Source organism: Crocodylus siamensis, chromosome 1, assembly GCF_052110815.1.
Source record: "Crocodylus siamensis isolate JL-2025a chromosome 1, ASM5211081v1, whole genome shotgun sequence".
Taxonomy (NCBI): domain Eukaryota; kingdom Metazoa; phylum Chordata; order Crocodylia; family Crocodylidae; genus Crocodylus; species Crocodylus siamensis.
Genome location: NC_143395.1, coordinates 292615261 through 292628173, shown reverse-complemented (window position 1 = coordinate 292628173; position 12913 = coordinate 292615261). Strand labels below are relative to the sequence as shown.

Here is a 12913-nt window from a genome sequence, read left to right as displayed (position 1 = left end):
GGCCCCTGTTGCTTACCTGGGTATATGTTCAGCTCATTGGTCTAGGCTGGGCTGTACTTGTGAGTGCTGCTTGGTTTAATGGTCCAAGGCTTCTTCCTCCCTTGTCTTCCCCTTCCCCCGACGAGCCTAGTTAAAGCCCGCTGGAGGAGATCCGCCTTTAGGGGAAAGGTGGAGCCCATCCCATCCGAGTATGTCTCTCGTCGTGATGTGTGGGTTGTTGTCAAGGAAGCCAAAGCCCGCCTCAAGACACCATTCCCAAAGCCGCCAGTTGGTCTCTGCAATGCACGTCTCATGTCGTCTTCCACGTTTGCTCACTGGTAGAACAGAAGAGAAAACCACCTGCATGCCTATCTCCTTCAGCATGCTCCCCAGAGCGTGGTAGTCCGCCATCAGGTGATCAGGGCTTCTCCTGGCTGCATCATTAGTACCCACATGAATTAGGACCATGGGGTAGTAATCGGTGGGCTGGATCATGGCCTGGATCATCCCCGTCACGTCATGCATCTTTGCTCTGCGTAGGCAGTAGACTTCGCGTGTCAAGGGGTCCTGGCAACAGATGGGGCCCTCTGTACCTGTCAGGATGGAGTCACCTATGATGATCACTCGATGCTTTCTTCTCCGGGACTGCTTAGCTCCTTCAGCCTGTTCGGAGCATGGAGAGCGTGGAGTTGCCTCCTCTCCGGTTGCCTCCTCTCCCTCCTTCTCCTTTAGTGTTGTCAGGGCCTCGTACCTGTTCTCCAGCCAAACTGGAGGAACTGGTACTGCTGTGTTACGAGCAGCCCTGGTTCTGGAGATGACCATCTACCACTCTGCAGTGGAGGGCACTTCCGGAGGTGCTTCTTCCTTGGGTGTGTGGCCCTGCAGAGAAAGGAAATAGCCGCCAATTTCTTCTTCCACCCCCCGATTCCCCTCAGCCTGCTAACCTCCTCCTGGAGCTCCCTCACCTGCGCCTCCAGGGCCCTAAGGTGGGTACCTGCAGGACAGGTGTGGGGCTCCCCAATCCCTGCCCCCCTGGGCCTTGCTGGGCAACCCCCACAGGCCAGGGGGTGGGGGGACGCCAGCTCCCCCATGGGATCTGTCTGGGTGGAGGCCTCAGACAAGCCCCGGGTAGGCTGCTCCCCCCTGGCAGGGGCCCTGGCAGCACTCCGTGTCGACACCATCATAGGAGTTGCTGCTTGTTTTTAGCTTAGTGCAGTGCCTTCGCCCTGCCCTAGTAGGAGTCTCCCTCCTGGCTCTTCCGCCTCGCCTGCTGGCACAAATGCCGATGCAAACACTGGCGCGCTCTTACAGAGTTCATCAACCCAGAATACATCAAACCCAGGGGTGTTAAATTCACAGCCACTGCAGTGGCAATAAGACAAGTGGCCATGGACCAAGTGGTGCTTGCAGTAGAACAGGTGGTATGAGTGGTGGTAGGCCAAGCAGCCAAGCTCAGTCCCCTGCTGTCACTGGCTATACCCACAACTTGCCATGTCCCCAAAACCTCTTGCCCACCAGTCTCCCAGTGGGACATATGTTTAACACCCCTGATCTAACCAGTTGGCATTAGGAAAAATAGTCAGTAATATGAATCACTGCTTTCTGAGACAGAATAGTATATGTCAGGAGATAAGCCTTGCCTAAAAGGGAACAATTGTGCAATTCTCTAAGGGAACTTAACATGTGCTAAGCTGCTTGAACATGCACCTGCTTACATTTTAACTGTACTTATTATGTGTTAAATTTAACAGGTAACCCCACCCTCAGTTTCTAAACTACTATGAACATTCAGCTTGATCTCTGTACATGCAACCCAGAAAACTGCTGTCAGAAGTTGGATTAAAGCTTTTTTTTTAAAGATAATTTTATTTTAAAAACTTCATGTGCTAGTAAGTCCACCCTTTCAATGGCAATGTTCTCATGTTTAGTTTCCCTCAAAGATTGCACCTTAGTTAAAGGCTGAATTCACCTAACTTCAACTTCTAGCCACTGGACCTTAGTTTGTTTTTTGAAATGGATGAAAAAGAGGCCCTTTCCATTATCAGATCTCTTTTTCCATATGTAAATACCTATAGGTGGTGATCAAGTCGTCCATCATCTTTGGTTTAGTAAAATGAATAAGCTGAGTCCCCTTAAGCCCCACATCATAAGGCTTGCTTCCAATCCTTTCTCCAGTATTTCCACATCCTTCCTGACGTGTAAACACAGCAGTGCCATGTACACAAGCAAGTTCACAACTCTACTTCTGTCTTTTGTTTTCCTTTTTACACACCCAAAGATCATGTCAGTCCATTTTTCCACAGCAAGATACAGAGAGCAAAGGTTGATGTGCTGATCTTTGATCAGCAGTATAACGATGTGGCTGGGCATAGGGAGGGCTGGGGGGGAGCTGTTACACACAGGGGTAATGGAGACTTCTGGTTGCTGCTGCAACTGCAATCCCACAGCTGCAATTTTGTTTGCCTCCCACCACCTTTGGTACCCAGGGTGGTTTTTCCTGTTGCCTCACCCTAGCTGCACCACTGTCTTTGATGTCTGCCTCTGAATCACTGCTTTCTGAGACAGTGTCTCATATTACATATGTATTTCTTTGCATTTGGTTGTATAAAAATTAATTTACTGGATGGTGACCATTGAAATGGGTGATTCTGATCACTCAGAAACAGAAATCAGCTCTCCTTATCATTAACTTCTAGGCTTTGAGTCATGAAAACTTTACTAGGAAATATTTTAGTCATTGTGTGATAGATAAAAATATTAAATTACATTGCACAAGGATGCAGTCCCCTGGAGGAACCAGAAGAAACAGCCCTCCTCATTTGTGTCTTTTCACTAAGAACTCATTTTTATGATCTGTCACTGAGACAAGTTTGATCCATTTTATGTGTGCCCAGATAAGCTCCAGATAATGTGATTTTTTTAAAAACAAAACAAAATGTAATGCAGAACTATATCAAATGCCTTGGAAAAAAAATCAAGCTGAGTGATTATCCACAAAGAAGGCAGATCTAATCAACAGCTACTTCATAAACAAATTAAACTGAAGCTAGACACCGAATAACGATTATCAGTATAAGGAAGGGAGCAAAGTGAGGGATAAGATAACAAAGGAGACAATCAAGAGAGCTTTTGATAGGTCTGAATGAATTCAAATCAGCAGGGCCAGATGAACTTCACCCCAAGGCAGTGGAGGGACTGGCAGAGGAAATCTTGGAGCCGTTTGCATTGATCTTCAGGAAGATCAATGCCAAGTGGGAGATGGCCCAAGTGCCAGAGAACTGGAAAAGGGCCAGCATAGTGCCCCTCTTTAAAAAAGGCAAAAAAACGAGGACCTGGGGAACTAAAGACTGTTTCGTCTCACCTCAATACCTGGGAAGCTGCTGAAGCATATCTCAAAGAAGGCTATTTGTAAGCATCTGAAGGAGGAAAGCCTGATCACAAGCAGCCAGCATGGATTTATGAAAAACAAATTGTGTCAAACAAACCCAATCTCCTCCTTTAACAAAGTACTTGGGTGGGTGAAGGGATTGCTGTGGATATATAGCGCAGTGGTCACCAACCAGTGGTAGATCTCGATCCACCGGTAGATCTTGGAGCCTCTTGCGGTAGATCTTGGAGCCTCTTCGAGTTGATCCAAGGCTGGGGTGGGGGGCTGAGTGCCTGTGCGCATGCACCACACATGCCCCAGCCCAGCAGGTCAGTCCATGGGGGAGGGCAAGGGTGGAGGGTAGACTGAGGTCCCCGTGGTGAGGGACAGTGCCACAGAGGCAGAAGCAGGGGTAAGTTAAGTGGGGCCCCGGCTGGGTGGGACTTATCTGCTGGGTAGGCATGCCCCCAAATAATTTTTTCTCCCTCTGCCTCAATCTGCTACCCCCATCACTCCCCACAGACTTACCTGCTGGGTGGGGTGTGGGGGTGGCGGCAGCACACAGTAGATCTTGGGTTGCTTTTAAATGCCAAAGCTGATCTCCTACTTAAAAAGGTTGGAGACCACTCATACAGTGTATCTGAACTTCAACAAAGCTTTTGACAAAGTCCTACATAAGCTTCTCATAAGGAAACTGGAGAAATGTAGGCTGGATAAAATTGCTATAAGGTAGATAGATAACTGATATGATAACCACCAGCAATGGGTAATTATTAATCATCCATGTGAGAATGGCAGAAGGTTTCAAGTGCATACCCACAGGGGTCTGTCCCGGGTCCAGTGCTGTTCAATGTGTTTATTAATGATTTGGATACTGGCAATGAAAGCTTCTTGAGCAAGTTTGAGGACAACATGAAACTGGGAAGGATTGCAAACATGTTGGAGGATGCAAATCAAATCAGAAGGATCTCAACAGATTAGAAAATTGGGCTAGAGCTAACAGGATGAAGTTCAGTGTGGACAAATGCCAGGTACTCCACCTCAGGAAGAATAATCAAAAACAAATACAAAATGGGTGACACCTGACTGGATGACAGCACTATGGAAGTCTTGGAGCCTTGGTAGGTCAAAGACTCAGTATGAGCCAGCAGTGTGATGCAGCTGCACAAAAAGTGAATGAAAGTTTGGGATGCATCAATAGAAGTATTAGGAGCAAGACATGGGAGATGAAAGTGCCTCTCCAAGGCCATGAAGAAGTGATGATTGTGAAGCTTATGCTGAGCTGGGCCTATTCACAAAAATTAGTTTCCCACAGCTCCCCCTCCTGGAGCAGAGGCAGGCACAGCTGGAGGAGCCACAAGAGAAGCCCCCATAGCTGCCCTGCCCAGCCCCATCCCCCACCCAGCCCCAGCACTTAAAAAAAAAAAGCCCCACACTCACTGGCAGTAGCATCGGCGAGCAGGTCCTCTGAGGGCTCACGGCAGAACACCCCTGCCCCCGCTTGGCACCCACATGGCAGCTGTCACATCATGTGGGTGTAGCACAGCTCAGTAGGGTGCTGCTCACTGTCTGGGAGCTGGGGATGCCGGGGCTGAGTGGTGCTGGGCTCTGGCTGACTGGTGGAGCTACCCCAGCCCCCAGACAGCACACGGCGCCCTGCTGAGCCATGCTGCACCCACGCGATTTAACAGTTGCTGCGTGGATGCCAAGCAGGGGGGCAATCCCCGCTGCTCCCCACTGCCCCATGCTACATCGGGGGTAGGGGTCTGCCACAAGCCTTCAGAAGCCCCAATCACCACTGCCAAAGCCAGTGAGTGCGGGGCCTTTTTTTTTGTTGTTGCTTTTTTTTAAAGTGTTGGGTCATGCGGGGGCTGGAGCCAGGCAGGGCAGCCATGGGGGCTTCTCCCACGGCTCTCCCCACTCAGGGCAGAGGCAGGCACAGCTGGAGGGGCCACAGGAGAACTTGCAGCCTCCCAGCTGTGCCTGCTTCTCCCTGGCCAATCCGAATCAGTGCTGAAAGGATTTTTCTAACAGGATTTTTCTGTTAGTTATTGCTTAGGGTTCTTTTTTGATTTACGCTACTACAAGAATGGTTTAAAGATGCTGAGCTGAAGGGTATAGAAGAGGAACCAAGCAGCTAACAGGGTGCACTTCAAGAGTGAGAAATCACTCAACACAAGAACTGCTGCTGCACCCTGCTGATCTTCTGGTGAACAGATCCATGTCTTGAGAAGTTGACAAGACAGACCACTTTTTGCCTGTATTAGTAAGATACTATCACTTTTACAGCTAAATATACTCAACTTTACTTTGCTTTAGGCTCATTTAGTAGTGAATAGTTGTAGTAAATAAAGGCTTTCTGTCATTTATCAAATGAGTTTTCCTGTCAATCCTTTATAGACCTGAATCCCATTTCATACTTTAACAGAAGTTGGAGAGGGTCCAGAGGTAGGCAACAAAGATGATAAAAGGCTTGGAAAGCAAATCATGTAAGAACAGGTTGAAGGAGCTTGTTAAAAAGGCGCTTAAGAGAGGACATTATAGCATACTTCCAATAGTTGAAGGTCTGCTGTAAAGAAGAGGGAAAGCACCTTTTCTCTCTTGCTGCAGAGAGGAGGATGTGAAACAATGGCTTAAAGTTGCTGCAAGGTAAATGGATTGGATATTCAGAAAAACTTCTTCAATGTTAGAATAGTGAGACCGTGGAATCCTAGGGAAGTTGTGGTGTTCAAGAAGAGGTTGGACAGCCCCTGGTCAGAGATGATAGACGTAGCTGTGCTTATGTTATATTATTATACTTCTGGGCTTTGCTGGTTGCCCCCACTCCCACTTTTTGCTACGTGTATCAGAGTGTTTTTAAGTCTCCCTGAGAAGTATTGGGTGCCTATAGCCAAGGCTGCAACTTTGACTCGGGTGTGCCAACACTCCTGCTGGGCACCAAGCCAGAGGTTTCTGGGTCTTGCTGCTAGGCTCAGGGGTGAGACTGATCACCATATTTGGAGTCAGGAAGGGATTTTACCCCATGGTCAGATTGGTAGAGACTGTAGGGGTTTTTGGCCTTGTGGCAGTGCAACTTTGGGTGCCTTCCACTTTAAGGACAGAGTCAGGGAGCTAGAAGGTGCCTGATGGTGGCAGCCATTTTGAGAACAAGGGATATAAAGGCTGCAATTTGCTGTTGCCAGCCCAAGTGAAAACATCACCTGACTGAGCTGCAGCAGCAACATCAGAAGGTAAGAGCAGAAGGCTCCTGGTCCTGGGGATGGCGTAAAACTGCACCCTGCTGGGGCTGGGGGTGCTGAGGGGGGCTCTTGATGGAGTGGGAGCCCCCAGGAAATGCCAGGCCAGTTACCACCCTGGCGAAAGGTGGGTGGGGATGGCTTAAGAATCCCAGCCCCCATCTGAGTGGGTAACCCCATAGTAGGGAGGGCCCGAGAAGGTGAACTCATGTAAGAAAGTATGGGCTAGTTGCTCAAAAGCTTGACTTGAGGCTCCCTCAACTGGTCAATGCTGGGGCCAGGACCAGAAAGGTCAAAAGGGCCAGGGGCCCACCATGAAGGATGCCCAGACCTAAGGGCCTGGGGATTTGAATGGCCTTAGAAGTGAGGCCAAGGCCTGTGTGTCCAAAGGCCACCGGGAGGCCATGTTGAGGAGTTCATGACCCCTTGTGGAGCTGTTCCCAAAGACACAGAGTCGCTGTCAGTCTCAAATTTTATTCAGCATGCTGGGTACCCTGAGCAAGCTCAGAGGCCCTGAATAAAACTGTTAGAGGCGATTTATAGTTTACAGACAAAATGTGCGCGCAGGTGGGAATTTTCCACTGTGAAAGAAAACAAGATATCAGGTCAGTGTGAGAAAACTCTTAATTGTTTCAAACTAGTTTTTGGCTACATGCTTGTTTTGAAATGTTAACTAATAGGGAGGAGGGCTATATCCTTGATTGGTTCAGACTTCAAAGTGAATAGGATTCGGTCATTGCAGAGTCTTATCAGCCTGTCCTTGGAGGCTGAGTCTGCTTTATAGTTAACTTCTACACTATTATTTATGGTCTTGTTAGTAAATTTCTACAGCCACACCCAGAAGAGGGAAGAGTGCAGGGAGCTAGGCAGCCCAAACAAGGGTATAGTAGTCCACCTGATAGGAGGGATCCAGTTGCGGTCCAGACTGGAGGGTTATGGGGCCTAGTGTGGGGCCAGAGAAGTCAAGAACTTAGATACCATCTCTGAGGCATGGGCTGCAGTGCAGGGGAGGTTCGGAGCCACAGGTGGCACCCCCTGGCATTGGGGAGCTAAAATGGGCAACCTCCCGCCTAATTAACACCATAATTTTGTATCGCCAAGGCGTGGCAGGAGAGAGAGGCTGGCAGTTAGCCCAGAAACAGGTGGGCGGGAAGGCCCCCTGTTACAGCCTTCCTCTGCTGCAGGGACATTGCCTTCTATTTTGAGTTTATTTTGACAGCATTTCATAGAAGCAGAACATTGGCTGTTATGGTTCCCCTCCTTTACCTGTGGCAGCTTAGGGCAGGGGCAGGCGATTATTTTGGGCAGAGGGCCGCTTACTGTGTTTTGGCAAGCCATTGAGGGCCGCATGACAGGCAGCCCAGGGCAGATTAATATTAATTTTCTAAATTTTTTAGGGGCCCCGTGGGCCAGATAGAATGGCCTGGCAGACCGCATCTGGCCCCCGGGCTGCATTTTGCCCATCCCTGGCTTAGGGTGTTTGCTTTGTGTTGTTCAGGATTGGCAGTAGTCTTATGCAGAATTTAGATTATGGATTGTATAAAATGGTTTGTATAGTTCTAATTCTGACCTATGGAGGTCTCTTCCAGCCCTACTTCTCTATGATTTCACATCAATGTAATTGCTAAGCCTGACAACAGGACAGCATCTACAACTAGAAGTCTAGTATTCTTCAGGCTGATTTTCTGTCAAGGTGTAAGGACAGCAGGTACAACAACAGAGGATATTGCCACAATCATAAACAAGTTTAGGAGGTCAGCAGAAAGGATGCCTTTGGCAGTAGTCTACTGAGGCACTATCTAATATCATTTCAAAGATCCAAGAAGGCTTCAGAGATCTTTGAGCCCCCAAGACCTGAAACAGACTGCCGTTAGAGGTGGTGCAAGCACCTACTCCAGATCGCTTTAAGAGTAAATTGGATGTTTATCTTGCTGGGATCCTGTGACCCCAACTGACTTCCTGCCCCTGGGACAGGGGGCTGGACTCAATGATCTTCCAAAGTGCCTTCCAGCCTTAATGTCTATGAAATCTAGAGATGGAGAGAAATGTTCAGACAGTCTTTTTTGGAAATCCTTCTTATCTCTTGAGTGTGAAGAGAAGGCAGAAGATTATGAGGATGAATACTTTGATGAGAAACTGATGTTGTAAGGAAAAGTTTTTGGCTTTGAGGAGCCCACTCTACTATAAAGGAGGGAGGCTGTATGGACTGGTGGCCTCACAGTACGGTTACCAATCTGCTGGATGGTAAATTGGTAAAGGTCATCATGAGCACTTTAAATTAAGCAGGAAGAAGATTAGGAGGTAATCATGGTACAAACAGTGAAGTATGCAAAAGTCCCATGTCTGTGCATATCATAAATCCAAACACTAAGGGACATGTAAGGAAGACATTTTGAGTGCCCTGTATTCTAATTCTAACACCTAAGAAATAAACAAAAAGAGTTGGCTGAGCAAGATCATGTATAATAATAAAAAATATATGATCAGTACTGCTGAGACTTGGTGAGTTGGCCCATAGGACTGGGATGTTAAAATTGATGATTGCAGAGTGTTCGTTGAGGATCAACAAATCAAAGGTTTGCTCTAGCCAAACAGACCATCTGGCTAGCACAGTTAAGGTGGCAATCTTAAACCAATGGCAAACAAAAGAGCGATGTGTCTGATATCATATCTAGCAGCCTTGGACTCCCCAGTCTGAATAGTCAGGTCTGCTTTTACATCTGGGTTGACCTTGTGCTGAAGGGGGCACAAGTCTGGAGCAGGGTTAAATTCATGTTTCCAGATCCCCAGCAAGACACTGTCCACTGCCATAATGTTGCCACTTTTTCTGTCAGGACAGAACCAGGGGAAGTGGGAGGTGATTGGTTCTTTACAGTACACCAAAGATACCATTCACAGATTCATAGACGTGTTCCAATTAAGCAACTACTTCTTCTCATGGCCGGTCTGAAATTGTTGATAACAGATATTTAGCAGAATTTGCAGATTTGTTAGAATCTTGCAGGGCTGTGATGTGAGCACTTCTGCTATAGTCATTATGGCACTTGGAACTGGTAGCTAATGGTTGGTATACCTGCATTTAAGTTGACTGCTATGGGTGGCTAAGCACTGTATGTTCAGTTTTAGGCGGGAGTGATTTTTTTGTGATTCTTTCCCATGGTCACATGTTGGAAGTTGACTCATTTTGAAATAGTGTAAGAGAAAAAAGAAAATGCTAAAGTAAAGCTCTTCATACTATGTTCAGTTCCATAAGGCCAAGTGGAGTGGAAAGAGCTCTTCAACAATATCACAGACTAAGCTGTGATTCAGACTGACCAACTGAATCGAAATAACCATTTGAATGTAACATAAAATTAAATGACAATGATTCTTCATTTGGTAGGAGGGACCTGGCTAAGAGTGAGGAAAAGGAAGCTAGTTAACTGGCAAAATGCCAAATAACTGATAATCCTAGTGCTTAGTTCTTGTGTTTTTGGCTCACTGGTGCATGTTGCCACTGCTACAGTACTGTAATGGGCAAACGAAATGCTAGCAGAGAGAGCATTGCTTTGCAATATCATGATCATGTTGTAACAACAATGACAGATGGAATGATGCTGTCATGATGAAACAGCACAGTATCACCAAACTCTCCTGTTCTGCCTCAGGGAAACTGCCGAGATTAACAAAAAATGCCCTGAAATGGCATCCTTCATCTGAAACTAAACTCAAAGGGTTGCTGTTCTTCTATCTTTTGAGCTCTCACCTACAAAATGTTACATGCTGCAGTCCTCTCCTCCATCATATTTAACAGTTACATGAAGCCACTGGGACAGCTGATGAGGCAAAAGAGGTCATTGCAAGTCCCCTGGCACAACTTTACAAGCACTCGTGGTGCTCTGGTGAGGTACCGGAGGACTGGAAGAGGGCCAACGTGGTCCCCATCTTCAAAAAAGGCAGGAAGGAAGACCCGGGAAACTATAGGCCAGTTAGTCTCACCTTGATCCTAGGCAAGCTGTTTGAAAAAATTATGCTGGCACACATCCAGGAGGGGCCAGCAGGAGACTGCATGCTTAGGGGCAACCAACATGGGTTCATCAGTGGCAGGTCCTGTCAGACCAACCTGGTGGCCTTTTACGATCAGATCACCAGATCACTAGATGCAGGGGTAGCAGTGGACATAGTCTTCCTGGACTTCCGGAAGGCTTTTGACACTGTCTCTCACCCTGTTCTCATTAAGAAACTGGGGGGCTGTGGTGTAGACACCCACACAGTCAAATGGGTCGCCAACTGGCTGGAGGGCCGCACCCAGAGGGCGGTAGTAGATGGGTCTTTCTCAACCCGGAGGGATGTGGGCAGTGGGGTTCCGCAGGGCTCGGTCCTCGGGCCCGCACTGTTCAACATCTTCATCAGTGATTTGGACGAGGGGGTAAAAAGCACCCTGCTCAAATTTGCTGATGACACTAAGATGTGGGGGGACATGGGAACATTGGAAGGATGCAACAGGCTACAATCTGACCTAGACAGGTTACAAGGGTGGGCGGACGAGAATAGGATGGGTTTCAACACAGAAAAGTGCAAGGTGATGCACCTGGGGAGAAACAACCGGCACCATACCTACAGGTTGGGGAACTCCCCTCTTGTCAGCACGGAGGCGGAAAGGGATCTGGGGGTGATCATTGACTCCAAGATGAACATGGGCCGGCAGTGTGGGGAGGCAGTTAGGAAGACCAACCGCACCTTGGCATGCATCCACAGATGCATCTCGAGCAGGTCCAAGGAGGTGATCCTTCCCCTCTATGCAGCACTGCTCAGGCCGCAGCTGGAGTACTGCGTCCAGTTCTGGGCGCTGCACTTCAAGAGGGATGTCGACAGCATGGAGAGGGTCCAGAGGAGGGCCACTCGTATGATCGGGACAACAGGGCAGGCCCCATGAGGACAGGCTGCGGGATCTGAACCTGTTCAGCCTTCAAAAGAGAAGGCTGAGGGGGGATCTTGTGGCCTGTTATAAACTAGTCAGGGGGGATCAGCAGGCATTGGGGAAGTCACTGTTTCCCCGAGCACCGCCAGGAGTGACCAGGAATAACGGTCACAAGCTGGCAGAGGGTAGGTTTAGATTAGATATCAGGAGGCGCTACTTCACGGTCAGGGTGGCTAGGGTCTGGAACCAGCTTCCAAGAGAAGTGGGGGTGTTTAAGAGGAGGTTAGATGAACATCTTGCTGGGATCATTTGACCCCAGTACTCTTTCCTGCCATGGCAGGGGGTCAGACTAGATGATCTGCTCAGGTCCCTTCTGACCCTACAAACTATGAAATCTCCTTTTGCCAAATAAAACAAAATCTCCTAGCTTTCTTGAGATCTTCTCAGGACCAACACCTTTACAAACATCACCTATCAAAAGCTAAGTAGGCCAAATGAGGAACATAATGGTGAGAAAAAGATAGCACTCTGAAGACCTCCCCTATCATCCAACAGGCATTCCCAGCTGGGGCAGGGTGCAGGATGGAGTCACGAGTGGCTCGTTTGGAGGGGTGTGGGGAGAAGCGGTTCCTGCCTCTGCGTGCACTCCCAGGCCATCGTGGGAGGTTGTGCCCACAGATCTGTGCACAGGGCTAGGGTGGGCTAATTAGTGTGGGCTTGCCTTGGGTGCCAAACTTCCTTGCTATGGTACTGGTGTGGCCCCAGAACAAGACCCTGTGGTGCTGTGACATGGTCATAGCCCTGGGCTGTGAGGTGGCACACCACCCTGGGAGACTCATGCCCTAACTCCAGGGGCCCAGCAACGTCACAATTCTGCTCCAGCTAAGAGAGGACCCGTGCCTCACCTCCTTAGCCCTAACTCCAGGGTAGGGTGGCCACCATAGAGGACAGCCCAGTTTTTGCTACTCCATCTCTGGCCTCTATTGATATGAAAACCCATGAATGCCACACGCCCCCGGAGGCTGGGGGGGCACGGTGAGCTCCCGCAGGTGGTGGCGGCACTGTCAGGGGTGGGAGCATAGTGGCGGCAAGCAGTGAGCTCTGGCAGGCATCCATGGTGCTGTTGGCAGGAGGGGTGGGGCCAGCAGTGTTGGTGGGGGGCAGTGGTGATCAGGAACTGCCCACAGACATTGCCAGCAGTGCTGGTGGCAGGGAAGGGATGGCGAGTGGCAACAGGCTGGATGTGCCACTGTCACTGTCAGCGGTGCTTTTTGCAGACAGTGCACCGCCAATCTTAGGGGGTGCACAACTGTGCATTGCCAATGCAAAACCCGACCCCTTTATGTCCTCTATTTTTTTTCTCTTCAAGAGAAAAACAGAGGACATAAAAGTGTCAGGTTTCATATCAATGGAGGACAGAAGGCGACTGGA

General features: G+C 48.8%; 1 long non-coding RNA gene across 1 annotated transcript in view; it reads right to left on the bottom strand.

The window, feature by feature from the left end:
- Positions 1–248: 248 nt before the first annotated feature.
- The window catches only part of LOC149874622 (uncharacterized), a 45210-nt gene continuing 32545 nt past the window's right edge, over positions 249–12913 (bottom strand). Inside the window, exon 3 of the long non-coding RNA XR_016444451.1 lies at positions 249–858. This is a non-coding gene — a long non-coding RNA (uncharacterized LOC149874622). The remainder of the gene's footprint in view (positions 859–12913) is intronic.